Below are 15,679 nucleotides of genomic sequence, written 5' to 3' on the forward strand. Positions count from 1 at the left end.
TCCAGTACTTTGGCCACCTCATGCAAAGAGTTTACTCATTTGAAAAGACTCTGACCCTGTGAGGGATTGGGGGCAGGAGGAAAAGGGACGACAGAGGATGAGATGGCTGGATGGCATCACTGACTCGATGGATATAGGTCTGTGTGAACTCCGGGAGTTGGTGATGGACAGGGAGGCCTGGCGTGCTGTGATTCATAGGGTCGCAAAGAGTTGGACACGACTGAGCGACTGAACTGAACTGAACTGAGACAAACAGATTAGGAAACAGGTGCCATGTGTCCCAATGTTCACATCTCCAGAGGCAGGAAGAGGGATACAAGGGTGCACTTGGTAGGTAGCCCAGAGCCAGTGAATCAGAAGCCTGAGGTAGAGTCATGGACTGTGTGGGATTCTCACACTGTAGGTTTACAGTACAATCTAAAGGTGACCATTCTTACTGTAAAATATTCACTGGGCCTACAGTGAAACCAGGATTTCATGTCTGTCTGTGCTGAGTTTCAGTGGCATGGTTAAACGCGTACATGACCAAGATTTGTGTCTGGGCAAAGACTTACCAAGGAGGTTTGAAGGTTAACCTCAAAAGGATCCTTTAAGAGCTACTGGAGTAGAAAATGGGTGCAGCATGTAACTGAAGGGTGGCCAGGTAAAAGACATCATTTGTTAAGTGGAGTTGACTGAAATTGAATATGTCAGCAGGGTAACCATTTAAGGTAGAGTAACAGTTCAATTCAGTTCAGTCCAGTCACTCAGTCATGTCCCAACTCTTTGCAATCCCGACTGCAGCACACCAGGCTTCCCTGTTGATCACCAACTCCCAAAGCTTACTCACGTCCATCAAGTCAGTGATGTCATCCAACCATCTTATCCTCTGCTGTCCCCTTCTCCTTCTGCTTTCAATCTTTCCCAGCATCAGGGTCTTTTCCAACGAGTCAGTTCTTCACATCAGGTGGCCAAAGTATTGGAGTTTCAACTTCAGCATCAGTCCTTCCAATGAATATTCAGGACTGATTTCCTTTAGGATCAACTGGCTGGATCTCCTTGCAGTCCAAGGGACTCTCAAGAGTCTTCTCCAACACCACAGTTCAAAAGTATCAATTCTTTGGCACTCAGTTTTCTTTATAGTCCAACTCTCACATCCATATAGGTAAAGTATAAGAGACTGTATGAGATTGAAAAGTCAAACAAGAAGCCTAGAAATTTCTGACTTCAAAGTATGGGCAGCCCGCTTAGCTACTGGGTATAAATGTTGGTAGTATTTGCAAACCATCTTACCAGTGATGTGGAAAGTGTAGGGGAAGTATAGTGGATGAGGTTGTGAATATAAGCAGTAGTCCTGGTAGGGAATGGTGGTGGCCAGCAGGCATCATGGTTGAGAATTCTCATGTAACCACAGTAAACTGGAAGGTCCTGGGAGCAGGTGAAAGCAGGGAGTCTGAATAAGTAGTACTTCTTGGCAGGAAAGTTATCTGCTTCTGACAAGAGAGTGTAAGTACAGTCTGACAGGCATATTCGTATTAGGTAAGCTGTGCTATCAAGCCATGGCCAGAAAGTTTCTACATGGGTTTTAAGTTTATGAAGGAGTTAATGAATCTCCTCAGGAGCTTCAGAAGGCAATAGCGCAGATGTCCACAATACTTAAGAGTTGTTCATCAATTTTTTTTGCAACACTGTATTAGGGATTAGAGCCATTGCTTTGTCAAAGGGCCCAGCAGTAAGGCCAGGTAAGAACCAAAGGGCTGGATATATGTGAAAATAGCCAATATGCAACAAGTTTGTACTGTGCTGTGCTGAATAGGTCATGTCCAACTTTTTGTGACCCCCATGGACTGTAGCCTGCCAGGCTCCTCTGTCCATGGAATTTTCCTGGCAAGAATACTGGAGTGTGTTGCCATTTCCTATTCCTGGGGATCTTTCCCACACAGTAAACTCACCAAGTTTATTGCACACAATACAGGTAAATCACAGCAGTGAACATTCAAAGGGGATAATGAACCACACCAAGGAGAAGTTGAAGAAAGAAATGTTTCAGCACCAGCAGCAGTCTCTGGTCGAGTAATGAGTCTATAGAGACAAGCAGGAGTGGGAAGTTGCTTCTTGCTCCCATACTTAATCTAGAAGCATCAGTCTGAACAGCTGTGAGTATGATAGAGAGGGTTATACAGCAAAGTACCTTCAAGTTGCTGAGTTGAGTGGTCTCATTTGAAGGAGTCTGCCACCAGGGCATAATGGTTACACCCCAAGGGGTCACCACATCTCTTATTAGCTGCTCCTTTTGACTCACTGAAGTCTTTTCTTGGATCTGGTCAAACAAATTCCCTATCTAAAATTAAAAAAAAAAAAAACCAGTATAGTTGATTTATAATGTTGTTTTATTTTCTGGTGCACAGCAGTAATTCAATTATATAAACACACACACACACACACATATATATATATACACACATACACATAAATACAAGAGAAAGAAAAACAAAACGCAAAGTCAGAAGAAGGGAAAAAAATCATAAAGATCAGAGCAGAAATAAATGAAACTGAAACAAGAAACAGCAAAGATCAATAAAATTTAAAGCTGGTCTTTTGAGAAGGTAAAATTGATAAACCTTTAGCTGAAATCATTAAGCAAAATAAAGGGGGGATTCAAATCAATAAATAAAATTAGAAACCAAAAAGGAAAAATTACAACTGACATCCCAGACATACAGAAGATCCTAAGAGATGACTAATATAAGGAATTATATGTGAATAAGGGAGAAAGCAATGGCACCCCACTCCAGTACTGTTGTCCGGAAAATCCCATGGATGGAGGAGCCTGGTAGGCTGTAGTCCATGGGGTCGCTAAGAGTCAGACACGACTGAGAGACTTCACTTTCATTTTCCACTTTCATGCATTGGAGAAGGAAATGGCAACCTACTCTAGTGTTCTTGCCTGGAGAATCACATGGACGGAGAAGCCTGGTAGGCTGCAGTCCATGGGGTCGCACAGAGTCGGACACGACTGAAGTGACTTGGCAGCATATGTGAATAAAATGCACAACCTGTAAGAAATGGAGAAGTAATTGGAAAGATTCAACCTTCCAAGACTAAACCAGGAAGATATTAACAGACCAGGAACAAATAATGAAATAGAAACTGTAATCTTCCAAGAAACAGAAGTCCAGTGAAAATGGCATCACAGGTGATTTCTATTAAACATTTAGACAAGAGCTAACACCTATCCTGCTCAAACTCTTTCAAAAAGTTGCAGAGGGAGGAACACTACCAAACTTCTTCTGTAAGGCAACCATCACCCTGATACAAAAATCAAACAACAACAACAAAAAAATTCAAGTTAAGACCAATATCAATGATGAACACAGACACAAAAACCTCAACAAAGTACTATCAAAGAGAATCCAACAACAGATTAAAAGAATCATTCACCATGATAAAGTGGGATTTATTCCAGGAATGTAAGACTTTTTCAATACAGGCAAATCAATCAATGTGATACATCATTTTAACAAATTAAAACCATATAATCATCTCAATAGATTCAGAAAAAGCTTTTGACAAAATTTAAGACCAATTTATGACAAAAACTTTCCAGAAGATGGGCAGAGAGGGAACTTACCTCAACATAATAAAGGCCATATATCACTAATTCATAGCAAACATAATTCTCAATAGTGAAAACCTGAAAGCATTCCCTCTAAGATCAGTACCAGGACAAGGATGTCCCCTCTTATCATTATTATCCAATGTAATTTTTGAAGTCCTAGCCATGACAATTAGAGAAGAAAAAAAAAAAAGGAATGCAAAGTCGAAAAGAAGTAAAACCATTACCATCTGCAGATGACACAATCCTATGCACAGAAATTCCTAAAGACACCACCAGACAACTCCTAAAGCTAATCAATGAATCTGGTAAAGCTATGGGATACAAATTAATGCACGAAAATCTCCTGCATTCCTATACACTAAAAACTAAAGTGCAGAAAGATAAATTTACTACATGACTCAAAGAAATCTACAGATTCAATGCAATCCCTATCAAACTACAAATGGCATTCTTCATAGCATTGAATTTTACAAAGAATTTTACAATTTGTGTAGAAAAACAAGACCCCAAATAGCCAAAGCAATTTTGTGAAAGAAAAACAGCTGAAGGAATCAAGCTCCCCAATTTCAGGTGATAATGCAAAGCTATAGTAATAATGACAGTGTGGTACTGGCACAGAAATAGTAATATAGATCAATGGTACAGGACAGAAAGTCCAGAGAAAAATCCAGGCATCTATGGTCAACTATCTATAACAAAGGAGGAAATAACATGAAATGGAGAAAAGACATCCTCTTTCCATTAAGTGGCACTGGGAAAACTAGACAGCTGCATGTTAAAGAATGAAATTAGAACACTATCTAACATGATACACAACAATAAACTCAAATTGAATTAAAGATATAAATGTTAAAGACCAGATAGTATAAAACATTATAGAGGAACAGATAGGAAAAACACTCTTTGACATAAATTGTAGCAAGATCTCTTTTGACCACCTCCTAAAATAATGAAAATAAAAACAAAGAAATGAGATCCAATTATAAATAAAGGCTTTTGCACAGCAAAGGAAACCATAAACAAGATGAAAAGACAATGCTCAGAAGGGGAAAAATATTTCCAAATAAAGAAATGGACAAAATACAGAAGCAGTTCATGAAGCTCAATATCAAAAAAAAAAAAAAAAATCCAATCTAAAAATGGGCAGAAGACAGGAAATAAATAGACATTACTAAATAGTCATTACTCCAAAGAAGGGATACAGATGACGAAGAGGCACAAAAAAAGATGCTTATCATCACTAATTATTAGAGAAATGTTAAACCTACAATAAGGTATCATCTCTCACCTGTCAGAATATCCACCATTAAAAAATCCACAAATAGTAAATGCTAGAAATGGTATAGAGAAAAGGAAACACTCTTGCACTGTTGTGGGAACAAACTGATACAGCCACTATGGAAAAGTGTATGAAGATTCTTTTGAAAACCAGGAATAAAACTACCATATGACCCAGCATTTCCACTAGTGGGCATATACCTGAGAGAACCATAACTCAAAAAGACACAGGTACCCCCAGTGTTCAAGGAGGCAATATTTATAATAGCCAGGATGGAAATAAGTGAGTGTCCAACAGATTAGCAGATAAAGAAGATGTGGTACATATATACAATGGAATACTTTCAGCCATAAAACGGAACGAAATTGAGTCATCTGTACACATGTGGGCAGATTTGGAGTCCTTCTTGTAGAGTGAAGTAGGTCAGAAAAAGAAAAATATTAACCCAGGTACATGGAATCTAAAAAAATGGTACCAATGAACCTAGTTGCAGGGCAGGGAGAGAAGATGCAGACACTGAGAACCAACATGTGGACACAGGAAGGGAAAAGGAAGGTGGGATGAATTGGAAGATTAGGTTTGACATAAATACATTACTACCTGTAAAATAGATAGCTAATGGGAATCTGCTGTATAGCACAGGGAGCTCAGCTCAGTGCTCTGTGATGACATAAACGGATTGGATAGGGGGAGGGAGATCCAAGTAGAAGAAGATATATGTATACATATAACTGGTTCACTTCTTGTATAGCAGAAACTAACAAAAAATTGTAACAGAATTATACATCAATTTTTAAAAAAGCTAAGTTATCAAAATGGAGGATTGCATAATGATAAGGAGGTGGCGTCAAACAGAAGATATAACAATCCTTAAGAGTATGGTTCAGAAAACAGCTCATCAAAACAAGAGGAAAAAAACTGATAAAAATTAGCTTGAAAGCTCAACAGAATTCCATTTGCACTTAATGGATTCATCAGTCAAAATAAGCACACAGTTGAACTGAGCAGCACTATCAATCAATGGGACCTAATCAACATTTATACCATATTTTATTCTATGACATTAAAACACACATTATTTAGCTCAGACAAAGTCTGACTGAGATAGACAACATTGTGGGTAACAATGCACAATTTAAAGTTCACAGAAGAAATCCTTCAAAGTAGGATCCCACTGAGTAGCCTGGCTGAAACAGTAGTCTGTCCATAAGTGATTAGTATCAAAGACTGTTCTCTTGTGTGAGTCTTCTTATGTCCAAAGTGGGCTGAAATCTGGTTCAAACATTACCCATTCACAGTAAACATAAAGGATGTCTCTGAGTTTTGTTGATGGATGGTTGATTTCTCATAGACAAAATTTCCTGTTTTATTATATTCACTGAGCTTCCTCTGAGTTCTCTGATGCTGCACTACTGGTCAGTTTCCACCCACCCCACCCCACCCCTTCTAATACATTTGTACAGTTACTCTGACAGTTCCTAAGATCTGAATTTTAGGTAAAAGCTTTCCCATGATAATGGGGTTTCTCCCCTATGTGACTTCTTTGATGTATTCCTAGGCCTGGAAGGCTGCATCAGGTTTTCTAAAGTTTATTACATTCATAACAGGTCTCTTATGTGTGGAGCGATATACTCTGAAAATTAGTTTATAAGAGAAAACTTACCAACATTCAATACCCATTAAATTTCACCAAGTGTGAGTTCTCTGAAAACATTATAGGACTGGCATTCTGTCTACAATATTTCTCACAATCAATACATTCATAGGATGTCTCCCATGTGAATTCACTGATGAAGGGTTAGATGAAAATTTCCACAGGATTTCGCACACTTATTAATTACACTCCTATGGTTTCTGTCTTGTGTGAATTTTCTGATGCCTAGTGAGGTGGCACTTCTTAGAGAGACATATCCCACACTTACTTCATAGGTTTTCTCCCCAGTATGAGTTCTCTGATGCATTTCTAGGAACAATTTCAAGGCAAAGGCTTTTCCACATTTACTGCACTCAAAGGTTTCTTCCCGGGTGTGAATTATCTGATGAACAGTGGGGTAACTTTTTGTACTGAAGGATTTTCCACATTTATTACACTCATAGGGTTTCCCCTCTGTGTGACTTCTCTGATGAATAGTGAACTAACTTTTTGTACTGAATGATTTCCCACATTTATCACAATCATAGGCTTTCTCCCATGTGTGAGTTCTCTGATGATCAGTGAGGTAATGTTTTCTACTGAAGGATTTCCCACATTTATCATACTCAGGCTTTCTCCTCTGTGTGAGTTCTCTCATGAATAGTGAGGAACTGTTCTCTACTGAAGGATTTTCCACATTTATTACACTCATAGGGTTTCTCCCCTGTGTGATTTCTCTGATGAACAATAAGGTAACTTTTTCCATAGAAGGATTTTCCACATATATTACACGGATACGCTTTCTCTCCTCTGTGAATTCTCTGATGCACAATGAGGTATGCTTTGCTAGAGATAGATTTCCCAGACTCAGTACAGTCATAGCGTTTCTCCCCTGTGTGAATTTTCTTATGTTGCTTGAGGTATGACTTGCGTGTAAAAGCTTTCTTATATTCATTACATGCAAAAGGTTTCTGCCCACTATGAGTTGTATGATGGTCAATGAGGTTTGACTTCCTAGAGAAGGATTTTCCACATTCTTCACATCCATAGAGTTTCACACTTATTTGAGCTCTCCAATGCACACTAAAGGTATTCTGAGAAGATAAGGTTTACTGAAATATTGTAACATTGCAGAAGCTCCTCTTTGTGTCAAGTTTCTGGGATATGGTAAGGGCTGCATGAGAGTTTAAGTGACTTCTAATTTCAAAGGCTGCTTCCTGAGTGACTGCTCTGATATTCTCTGCCGTGTGACTTCTGGCTGAAAGTTTTCTCACCTGTGTCTGTAGTTTGATGTTGAGTAAAGTCTTGCTGCAAAAGTTTTCCTTCATTTGCCAGGCTTTTCTTTAAGAGGTTATCAAATCTGCATTCTTATGAAAGGAAAAAAAAATGGTTAATGAAGATTACAACACACTTCTGTTTCAGGATGCAGCCTTTATATGTGTCTTATATTTTATTTGACCATTTGGTTTTTAGTCACCAAATCTTACCAAAATAAACAAATTCCAAATGTGTTCCTATACTCCTTGAGAAACAAAGACCAAAATTATGATTATCACTATAAACCTGAATTTTAAAAATAACAGAAAATTAATAAATAGATACTAGAGAACTCTAAAAAGTGGTTCACTAAGAAACATGAAAATTAGAGTTTGGGATGACTGATTCTCAGCAGTAGGTAGAACTGCAAGAGAAATCTGTCAGTAATGGTTTTCAACACTATATCAAAGAAGGAATTGGACTGTGGAATAAAATCAATGTCTAGGTCCTTATACATTCAACTAGAGATCACAGTGGTTGGATACTGAGTAGTCAATAACCTTCAGCTGGAGTTTCCTCATTTCAACTCCACATATAAACACTAAAACAAATTCATACTTGCACTGATTTTTCTCCTGATTAAAGAAGCAATTCTATAGTTCAAACCCTCCTGAAGAAATTCACAGGTATATAAATGTACAGAAGTTAAAAATTGATGAGACATAAAATAACACACTGACCTGGAACGAATCCATTTCTACATGCTGGCTCTGATGCCTTAGTTTATTACATCAGGGTTGTTCAACAACACTGTTGAACATCAAATAAGTTTTCCCTTTCGTTATGATTACTCACTCTTCTGAGCCTAGTCTTTTTTTTTTTTTTTTTTTGCCATACAACATCCAGTGTGAGGTCTTAGTTCTCTGACCAGGGATGGAATCCATGAACCCTGCAGTGGAACTAACGACTGGAACATCCAGGGAAGTCACCCTGAAACTTGTTTCAACCAGGACTAAGCGCCATGTAAGTATCCCATGCACTGCTGAACATATAGTAACAGTTTCTATTAAATGAGATCCTTTAATCTCATGCTTCACCCTATTTCCAAAAGCCTACTTTTATTAATTTCTCATGTTTCTTTTATGTTTGACTGCTCTTGCCCAGGATATTTCACTTCCCATGTAACATGCCAGACCTATGCCCAAACCTAAGATGGCAGTGAGCATGCCACTCTAAATACAACAGATAAAAAGGGTCAAGTGGCAGCATTCTGAAAAGCAAACTTTTTAAAAATCTGCTTTTAGGCACATTGGATATTCAGGTTCAGTTCGGTTCAGTTCAGTCACGCAGTCGTGTCCAACTCTTTGCGACCCCATGAATCACAGCACGCCAGGCCTCCCTGTCCATCACCAACTCCCAGAGTTCACTCAAACTCATGTCCATCAAGTCGGTGATGCCATCCAGACATCTCATCCTCTGTCGTCCCCTTCTCCTCCTGCCCCCAATCCCTCCCAGCATCAGAGTCTTTTCCAATGAGTCAACTCTTCACATGAGGTGGCCAAAGAGTATTGGAGTTTCAGCTTCCAATGTACATCCAGGGCTGATCTCCTTTAAGATGTACTGGTTGGATCTCCTCGCAGCCCAAGGTACTTTAAAGAGTCTTCTCCAGCACCACAGTTCAAAAGCATCAATTCTTCAGTGCTCAGCTTTCTTCACAGTCCAGCTCTCACATCCATACATGGCCACTGGAAAAGGATATTCAGGTTACTATTTCATAACTCTGTGATATTTTTCTATTCTAGTCTGGCCAGGCCATATATCTCCCATTCTGTCTCTTAGTTGTTCAGTCGTGTCTGACTCTTTATGACATATGGACTATAGCCACCAAGTTCCTCTGTCTTCCTTAACTACAATAATACTTATCATTTTCAGTAAGTATCTTCTACCCACATTCTTTCTCTAAGTAACTTTACATCACAATTTTGAAATTAAAGATTAATCTAGATATCTTTGAGGCCATGCTATTTTCAAAAGTTCACCAAGAATATACATTCTAGAGTTTCCCAACACTAATTTACACTTTCACAATACTTCCTATGTCATTTATCTTAACAATGAATACATGAAGAGCACACACATTTTAAAGTAAATTACTATCACTTAAATCAGGATGCATCTTAAAATTGATGGCACATTCAGTTTTTAGCAACCCCTAAAACAATGATTTCTCTTTTAACTGATACCATTTCACATCCCAGAAAATATATTGCATGCAGCTTTGAACTCCTAAATCTGGAACAGAACTCTCATTCTGTGATTATTTTTGCACCCCTCTGTGATATAAAATAAATTACAATTCCTTAAAATACAGTCCTTAAAAAACAAAAACTAACCTCGGTTTCATTGGCTCAGATTCAAGGCAAATATACATGATATTTCATAAGTGAAAGAAATTTGACTGATGCATCAATAAATATGAAATACCACCCTCAAACCCAACTCTGTATTCAATCCAATGTAATAATACATTACCAGTTATACACAATATTCCAGAAGAGGCAGGAATCAAGTAGGGAATAATCTTTTGTGTTGCAGCATGGGCGGCTGCGACAGCGCACAAGTGTGGCTGAGAGGAGCTACCCCATGTCTGAGGTCAGAGGCAGAAGCCAGGAGGACCCCATGCCAGAGGGGTGGCGGCCAAGAGGAGCTACCCCACATCCGAGGTCAAGAGCAGCGGCCAAAAGGAGCTACCCACCGCCCGAGGTCAGGGGCGGCAGCTGAGAGTGCCAGGCTGCGACAGTGCAGGAGCAGCCGAGAGGAGCTACCCCACATCGGAGGTCAGGGGCGGCGGCCAGGAGGAGCTACCCCACGCCTGAGGAGTGGTGGCTGCGTGGGCGCAGGAGGGCCTAGAGGAGCTACTCCATGTTCAAGGTCAGGAGGGGCGGCAGTGAGGAGATACCCCTCGTCCAAGGTAAGGAGCAGCGGCTGCCCTTTGCTCGAGCAGCCGTGAAGAGATACACCACGTCCAAGGTAAAAGAAACCCAAGTAAGATGGTAGGTGTTGCAAGAGGGCATCAGAGGGCAGACACAGTGAAACCACAATCACAGAAAACTAGTCAATCTAATCACACTAGTACCACACTTGTCTAACTCAATGAAACTAAGCCATGCCCCGTGAGGCCACCCAAGATGAGCGAGTCATGATGGAGAGGTCTGACAGAATGTGGTCCACTGGAGAAGGGAATGGCAAACCACTTCAGTATTCTTGCCTTGAGAACCCCATGAACAGTATGAAAAGGCAAAATGATAGGATATTGAAAGAGGAACTCCCCAGGTCAGTAGTTGCCCAATATGCTACTGGAGATCAGTGGAGAAATAACTCCAGAAAGAATGAAGGGATGGAGCCAAAGCAAAAACAATACCTAGTTTTGGATGTGACTGGTGATAGAAGCAAGGTCTGATGCGGTAAAGAGCAATATTGCATAGGAACCTGGAATGTAAGGTCCATGAATCAAGGCAAATTGGAAGTGGTCAAACAGGAGATGGCAAGAGTGAACGTCGACATTCTAAGAATCAGCTAACTAAAATGGACTGGAATGAGTAAATTTAACTCAGATGACCATTATATCTACTACTGTGGGCAGGAATCCCTTAGAAGAAATGGAGTAGCCATCATGGTCAACAAGAGAGTCTGAAATGCAGTACTTGGATGCAATCTCAAAAACGACAGAATGACCTCTGTTCATTTCCAAGGCAAACCATTCAATATCAGGGTAATCCAAGTTTATGATCCAACCAGTAATGCTGAGAAGCTGAAGTTGAACGGTTCTATGAAGACCTACAAGACCTTTTAGAACAAACACCCAAAAAAGGTGTCCTTTTCATTATTATAGGGGACTGGAATGCAAAAGTAGGAAGTCAAGAAACACCTGGAGTAACAGGCAAATTTGGCCTTGGAATATGGAATGAAGCAGGGCAAAGGCTAATAAAATTTTGCCAAGAGAATGCACCGGTCATAGCAAACACCCTCTTCCAACAACACAGGAGAAGACTCTACACATGGACATCACCAGATGCTCAACACCGAAATCAGATTGATTATATTCTTTGCACCCAAAGATGGAGAAGCTCCATACAGTCAGCAAAAACAAGACTGGGAGCTGATTGTGGCTCAGATCATGAACTCCTTATTGCCAAATTCAGACTTAAATTGACGAAAGTAGGGGAAACCACTAGACCATTCAGTTCAGTTCAGTTCAGTTCATTCACTCAGTCCTATACGATTCTTTGCGACCCCATGAATCGCAGCACGCCAGGCCTCCCTGTCCATCACCAACTCCCGGAGTTCACACAGACCCATGTCCATCGAGTCAGTGATGCCATCCAGCCATCTCATCCTCTGTCATCCCCTTCTCCTCCTGCCCCCAATCCCTCCCAGCATCAGAGTCTTTTCCAATGAGTCAACTCTTCGCATGAGGTGGCCTAGGTACTGGAGTTTCAGCTTTAGCATCATTCCTTCCAAAGAACACCCAGGGCTGATCTCCTTCAGAAAGGACTAGTTGGATCTCCTTGCAGTCCAAGGGACTCTCAAGAGTCTTCTCCAACACCACAGTTCAAAAGCATCAATTCTTCTGTGCTCAGCTTTCTTCACAGTCCAACTCTCACATCCATACATGACCACTGGAAAAACCATAGCCTTGACTACACAGACTTTAGTTGGCAAAGTAATGTCTCTGCTTTTCAAATGTTGTCTAGGTTGGTCATAACTTTCCTTCCAAGGAGTAAGCGTCTTTTAATTTCATGGCTGAAGTCACCATCTGCAGCAATTTCGGAGCCTCAAAAAATAAAGTCTGACACTGTTTCCCCATCTATTTCCCATGAAATGATGGGACCAGATGCCATGATCTTCGTTTTCTGAATGTTGAGCTTTAAGCCAACTTTTTCACTCTCCTCTTTCACTATCATCAAAAGGCTTTTTAGCTCCTCTTCACTTTCTGCTATAAGGGTGGTGTTATCTGCATATCTGAGGTTATTGATATTTATCCCAGTGATCTGATTCCAGCTTGTGCTTCTTCCAGCCCAGCATTTCTCATGATGTACTCTGCATATAAGTTAAATAAGCAGGGTGACCATTCAGGTATGACCTAAATCAAATCCCTTATGATTATACAGAGGAAGTGAGAAATAGATGTAAGGGACTAGATCTGATAGATAGAGTGCCTGATGAACTATGGACTGAGGTTCATGACATTGTACAGGAGACAGGGATCAAGACCATCCCCATGGAAAAGAAATGCGAAAAAGCAAAATGGCTGTCTGGGGAGGCCTTACAAATAGTTGTGAAAAGAAAAGAAGTGAAAAGCAAAGGAGAAAAGGAAAGATATAAGCATCTGAATGAAGAGTTCCAAAAAACAGCAAGAAGAGATAAGAAAGCCTCCCTCTGCGATCAATGCAAAGAAATAGAGGAAAACAACAGAGTGGGAAAGACGAGAGATATCTTCAAGAAAATTAGAGATACTAAGGGAACAATTCATGCAAAGATGGGCTCAATAAAGGACAGAAATGGTAGGAACCTAACAGAAGGAGAAGATATTAAGAAGAGGTGGCAACAGTACACAGAAGAACTGTACAAAAAAGATCTTCATGACCCAGATAATCATGATGGTGTGATCACGCACCTAGAGCCAGACATCCTAGAATGTGAAGTCAAGTGGGCCTTAGAAAGCATCACTACGAACAAAGCAAGTGGAGGTGATGGAATTCCGGTTGAGCTATTTCAAATCCTGAAAGATGATGCTGTGAAAGTGCTGCACTCTATATGCCAGCAAATTTGGAAAACTCAACAGTGGCCACAGGACTGGAAAAGGTCAGTTTTCATTCCAATCCCAAAGAAAGGCAATGCCAAAGAATGATCAAACTACCACATGATTGCACTCATCTCACACGCTAGTATAGTAATGCTCAAAATTCTCCAAGCCAGGCTTCAGCGATAGGTGAACTGTGAACTTCCAGATGTTCAAGCTGGTTTTAGAAAAGGCAGAGAACCAGAGATCAAATTGCCAACATCTGCTGGGTCATCAAAAAAGCAAGAGAGCTCCAGAAAAACACCTATGTCTGCTTTATTGACTATGCCAAAGCCTTTAACTGTGTGGATCACAATAAACTGTGGAAAATTCTGAAAGAGATGGGAATACCAGACCACCTGACCTGCCTCTTGAGAAATCTGTATGCAGGTCAGGAAACAACAGTTAGAACTGGACATGGAACAACAGACTGGTTCCAAATAGGAAAAGGAGTTTGTCAAAGCTGTATATTGTCACCCTGTTTATTTAACTTATATGCACAGTACATCATGAGAAATGCTGTGCTGGAAAAAGCACAAGCTGGAACCAACATCGCCGGGAGATATAACAATAACCTCAGATATGCAGATGAAACCACCTTTCTGGCAGAAAGTGAAGAGGAACTAAAAAGTCTCTTGATGAAAGTGAAAAAGGAGAGTGAAAAAGTTGGCTTAAAGCTCAACATTCAGAAAACGAAGATCATGGCATCTGGTCCCATCATTTCATGGGAAATAGATGGGGAAACAGTGGAAACAGTGTCAGACTTTATTTTGGGGGGTGCCAAAATCACTGTAGATGGTGACTGCAGCCATGAAATTAAAAGACGCTTACTCCTTGGAAGGAAAGTTATGACCAACCTAGATAGCATATTCAAAAGCAGAGACATTATTTTGCCAACAAAGGTCGTCTAGTCAGGGCTATGTTTTTTCCAGCAGTCATGTGTGGATGCGAGAGTTGGACTGTGAAGAAAGCTGAGTGCAAAAGAATTGATGCTTTTGAACTGTGGTGTTGGAGAAGACTCTTGAGAGTCCCTAGGACTGCAAGGAGATCCAACCAGTCCATTCTAAAGGAGATCAGCCCTGGGTGTTCTTTGGAAGGAATGATGCTAAAGCTGAAACTCCAGTACTTTGGCCACCTCATGCAAAGAGTTGACTCATTTGAAAAGACTCTGACCCTGTGAGGGATTGGGGGCAGGAGGAAAAGGGGACGACAGAAGATGAGATGGCTGGATGGCATCACCAACTCAATGGACGTGAATTTGAGTGAACTCCAGGAGTTGGTGATGGACAGGGAGTCCTGGCGTACTGCGATTCATGGGGTCACAAAGAGTGGGAGACGACTGAACTGAACTGGTAATACATTATAATTTACACAGAAACATTCATATATTTTGTGTATATGTGTTACTTTTAAAATTCAGGTATATAGTGATAACTGTAGTAATTTTGGTGTCATCGAAATTTTCTACTGTCCATAAAATTTTCCAATCAAGAATAATGGAGTGGGTTTCCATTTCTGATCCCAGGGTATTTTCCCAAGCCAGAGATCAAACCCGCATCTCTTGAGTCTCCTGCATTGGTAGGTGTTCTCTTTACCACTGGGCCTTCTGGGTAGCCCATACTAGCTTTGCTGCTGCTAAGTCGCTTCAGTCGTGTCCAACTCTGTGTGACCCCATAGATGGCAGCCCACCAGGCTCCGCCGTCTCTGGGATTCTCCAGGCAAGAACACTGGAGTGGGTTGCCATTTCCTTCTCCAATGCATAAAAGTGAAAAGTGAAAGTGAAGTCACTCAGTCATGTCCGACTGTTTCTAAACTTTAAGATTTATGTCCCCACAAAGAACACTGTTTAACACTGTTTCACAATGGTCACCTCTAACTGAATCATTTTCAATCTTATTTCCCCAAGAGTTGTATTGACACCTCAGCTCATGAGTCTTGTTTATAGACTCCTCCTTTAATAAAAATGGATCTTTTCCTTGTTTCAACTTGACAATTACATCTAGTTTTGTAAAACAATAATAACCTATAAATGGGAAATAATTTAGGGTTTAGTTCAGCTCCAAGTGCTTT

At 40.3% G+C, this 15,679-nt stretch overlaps 1 long non-coding RNA gene across 3 annotated transcripts in view; it reads right to left on the reverse strand.

The window, feature by feature from the left end:
- Positions 1-1,925: 1,925 nt before the first annotated feature.
- Positions 1,926-15,679, reverse strand: part of LOC102411979 — a 28,497-nt gene continuing 14,743 nt past the window's right edge. For 2 of the 3 annotated variants that reach the window (XR_006550021.2, XR_006550025.2), the window contains exon 4: positions 9,450-9,512. This is a non-coding gene — a long non-coding RNA (zinc finger protein 100). Of the gene's footprint in view, positions 2,321-2,912; positions 3,036-9,449; positions 9,513-15,679 lie in introns of those variants that run through there. The other variant, XR_006550028.2, reaches the window with a different exon arrangement.

This window comes from Bubalus bubalis, chromosome 3 (genome assembly GCF_019923935.1).
Source record: "Bubalus bubalis isolate 160015118507 breed Murrah chromosome 3, NDDB_SH_1, whole genome shotgun sequence".
In the NCBI taxonomy this organism is placed as follows: domain Eukaryota; kingdom Metazoa; phylum Chordata; class Mammalia; order Artiodactyla; family Bovidae; genus Bubalus; species Bubalus bubalis.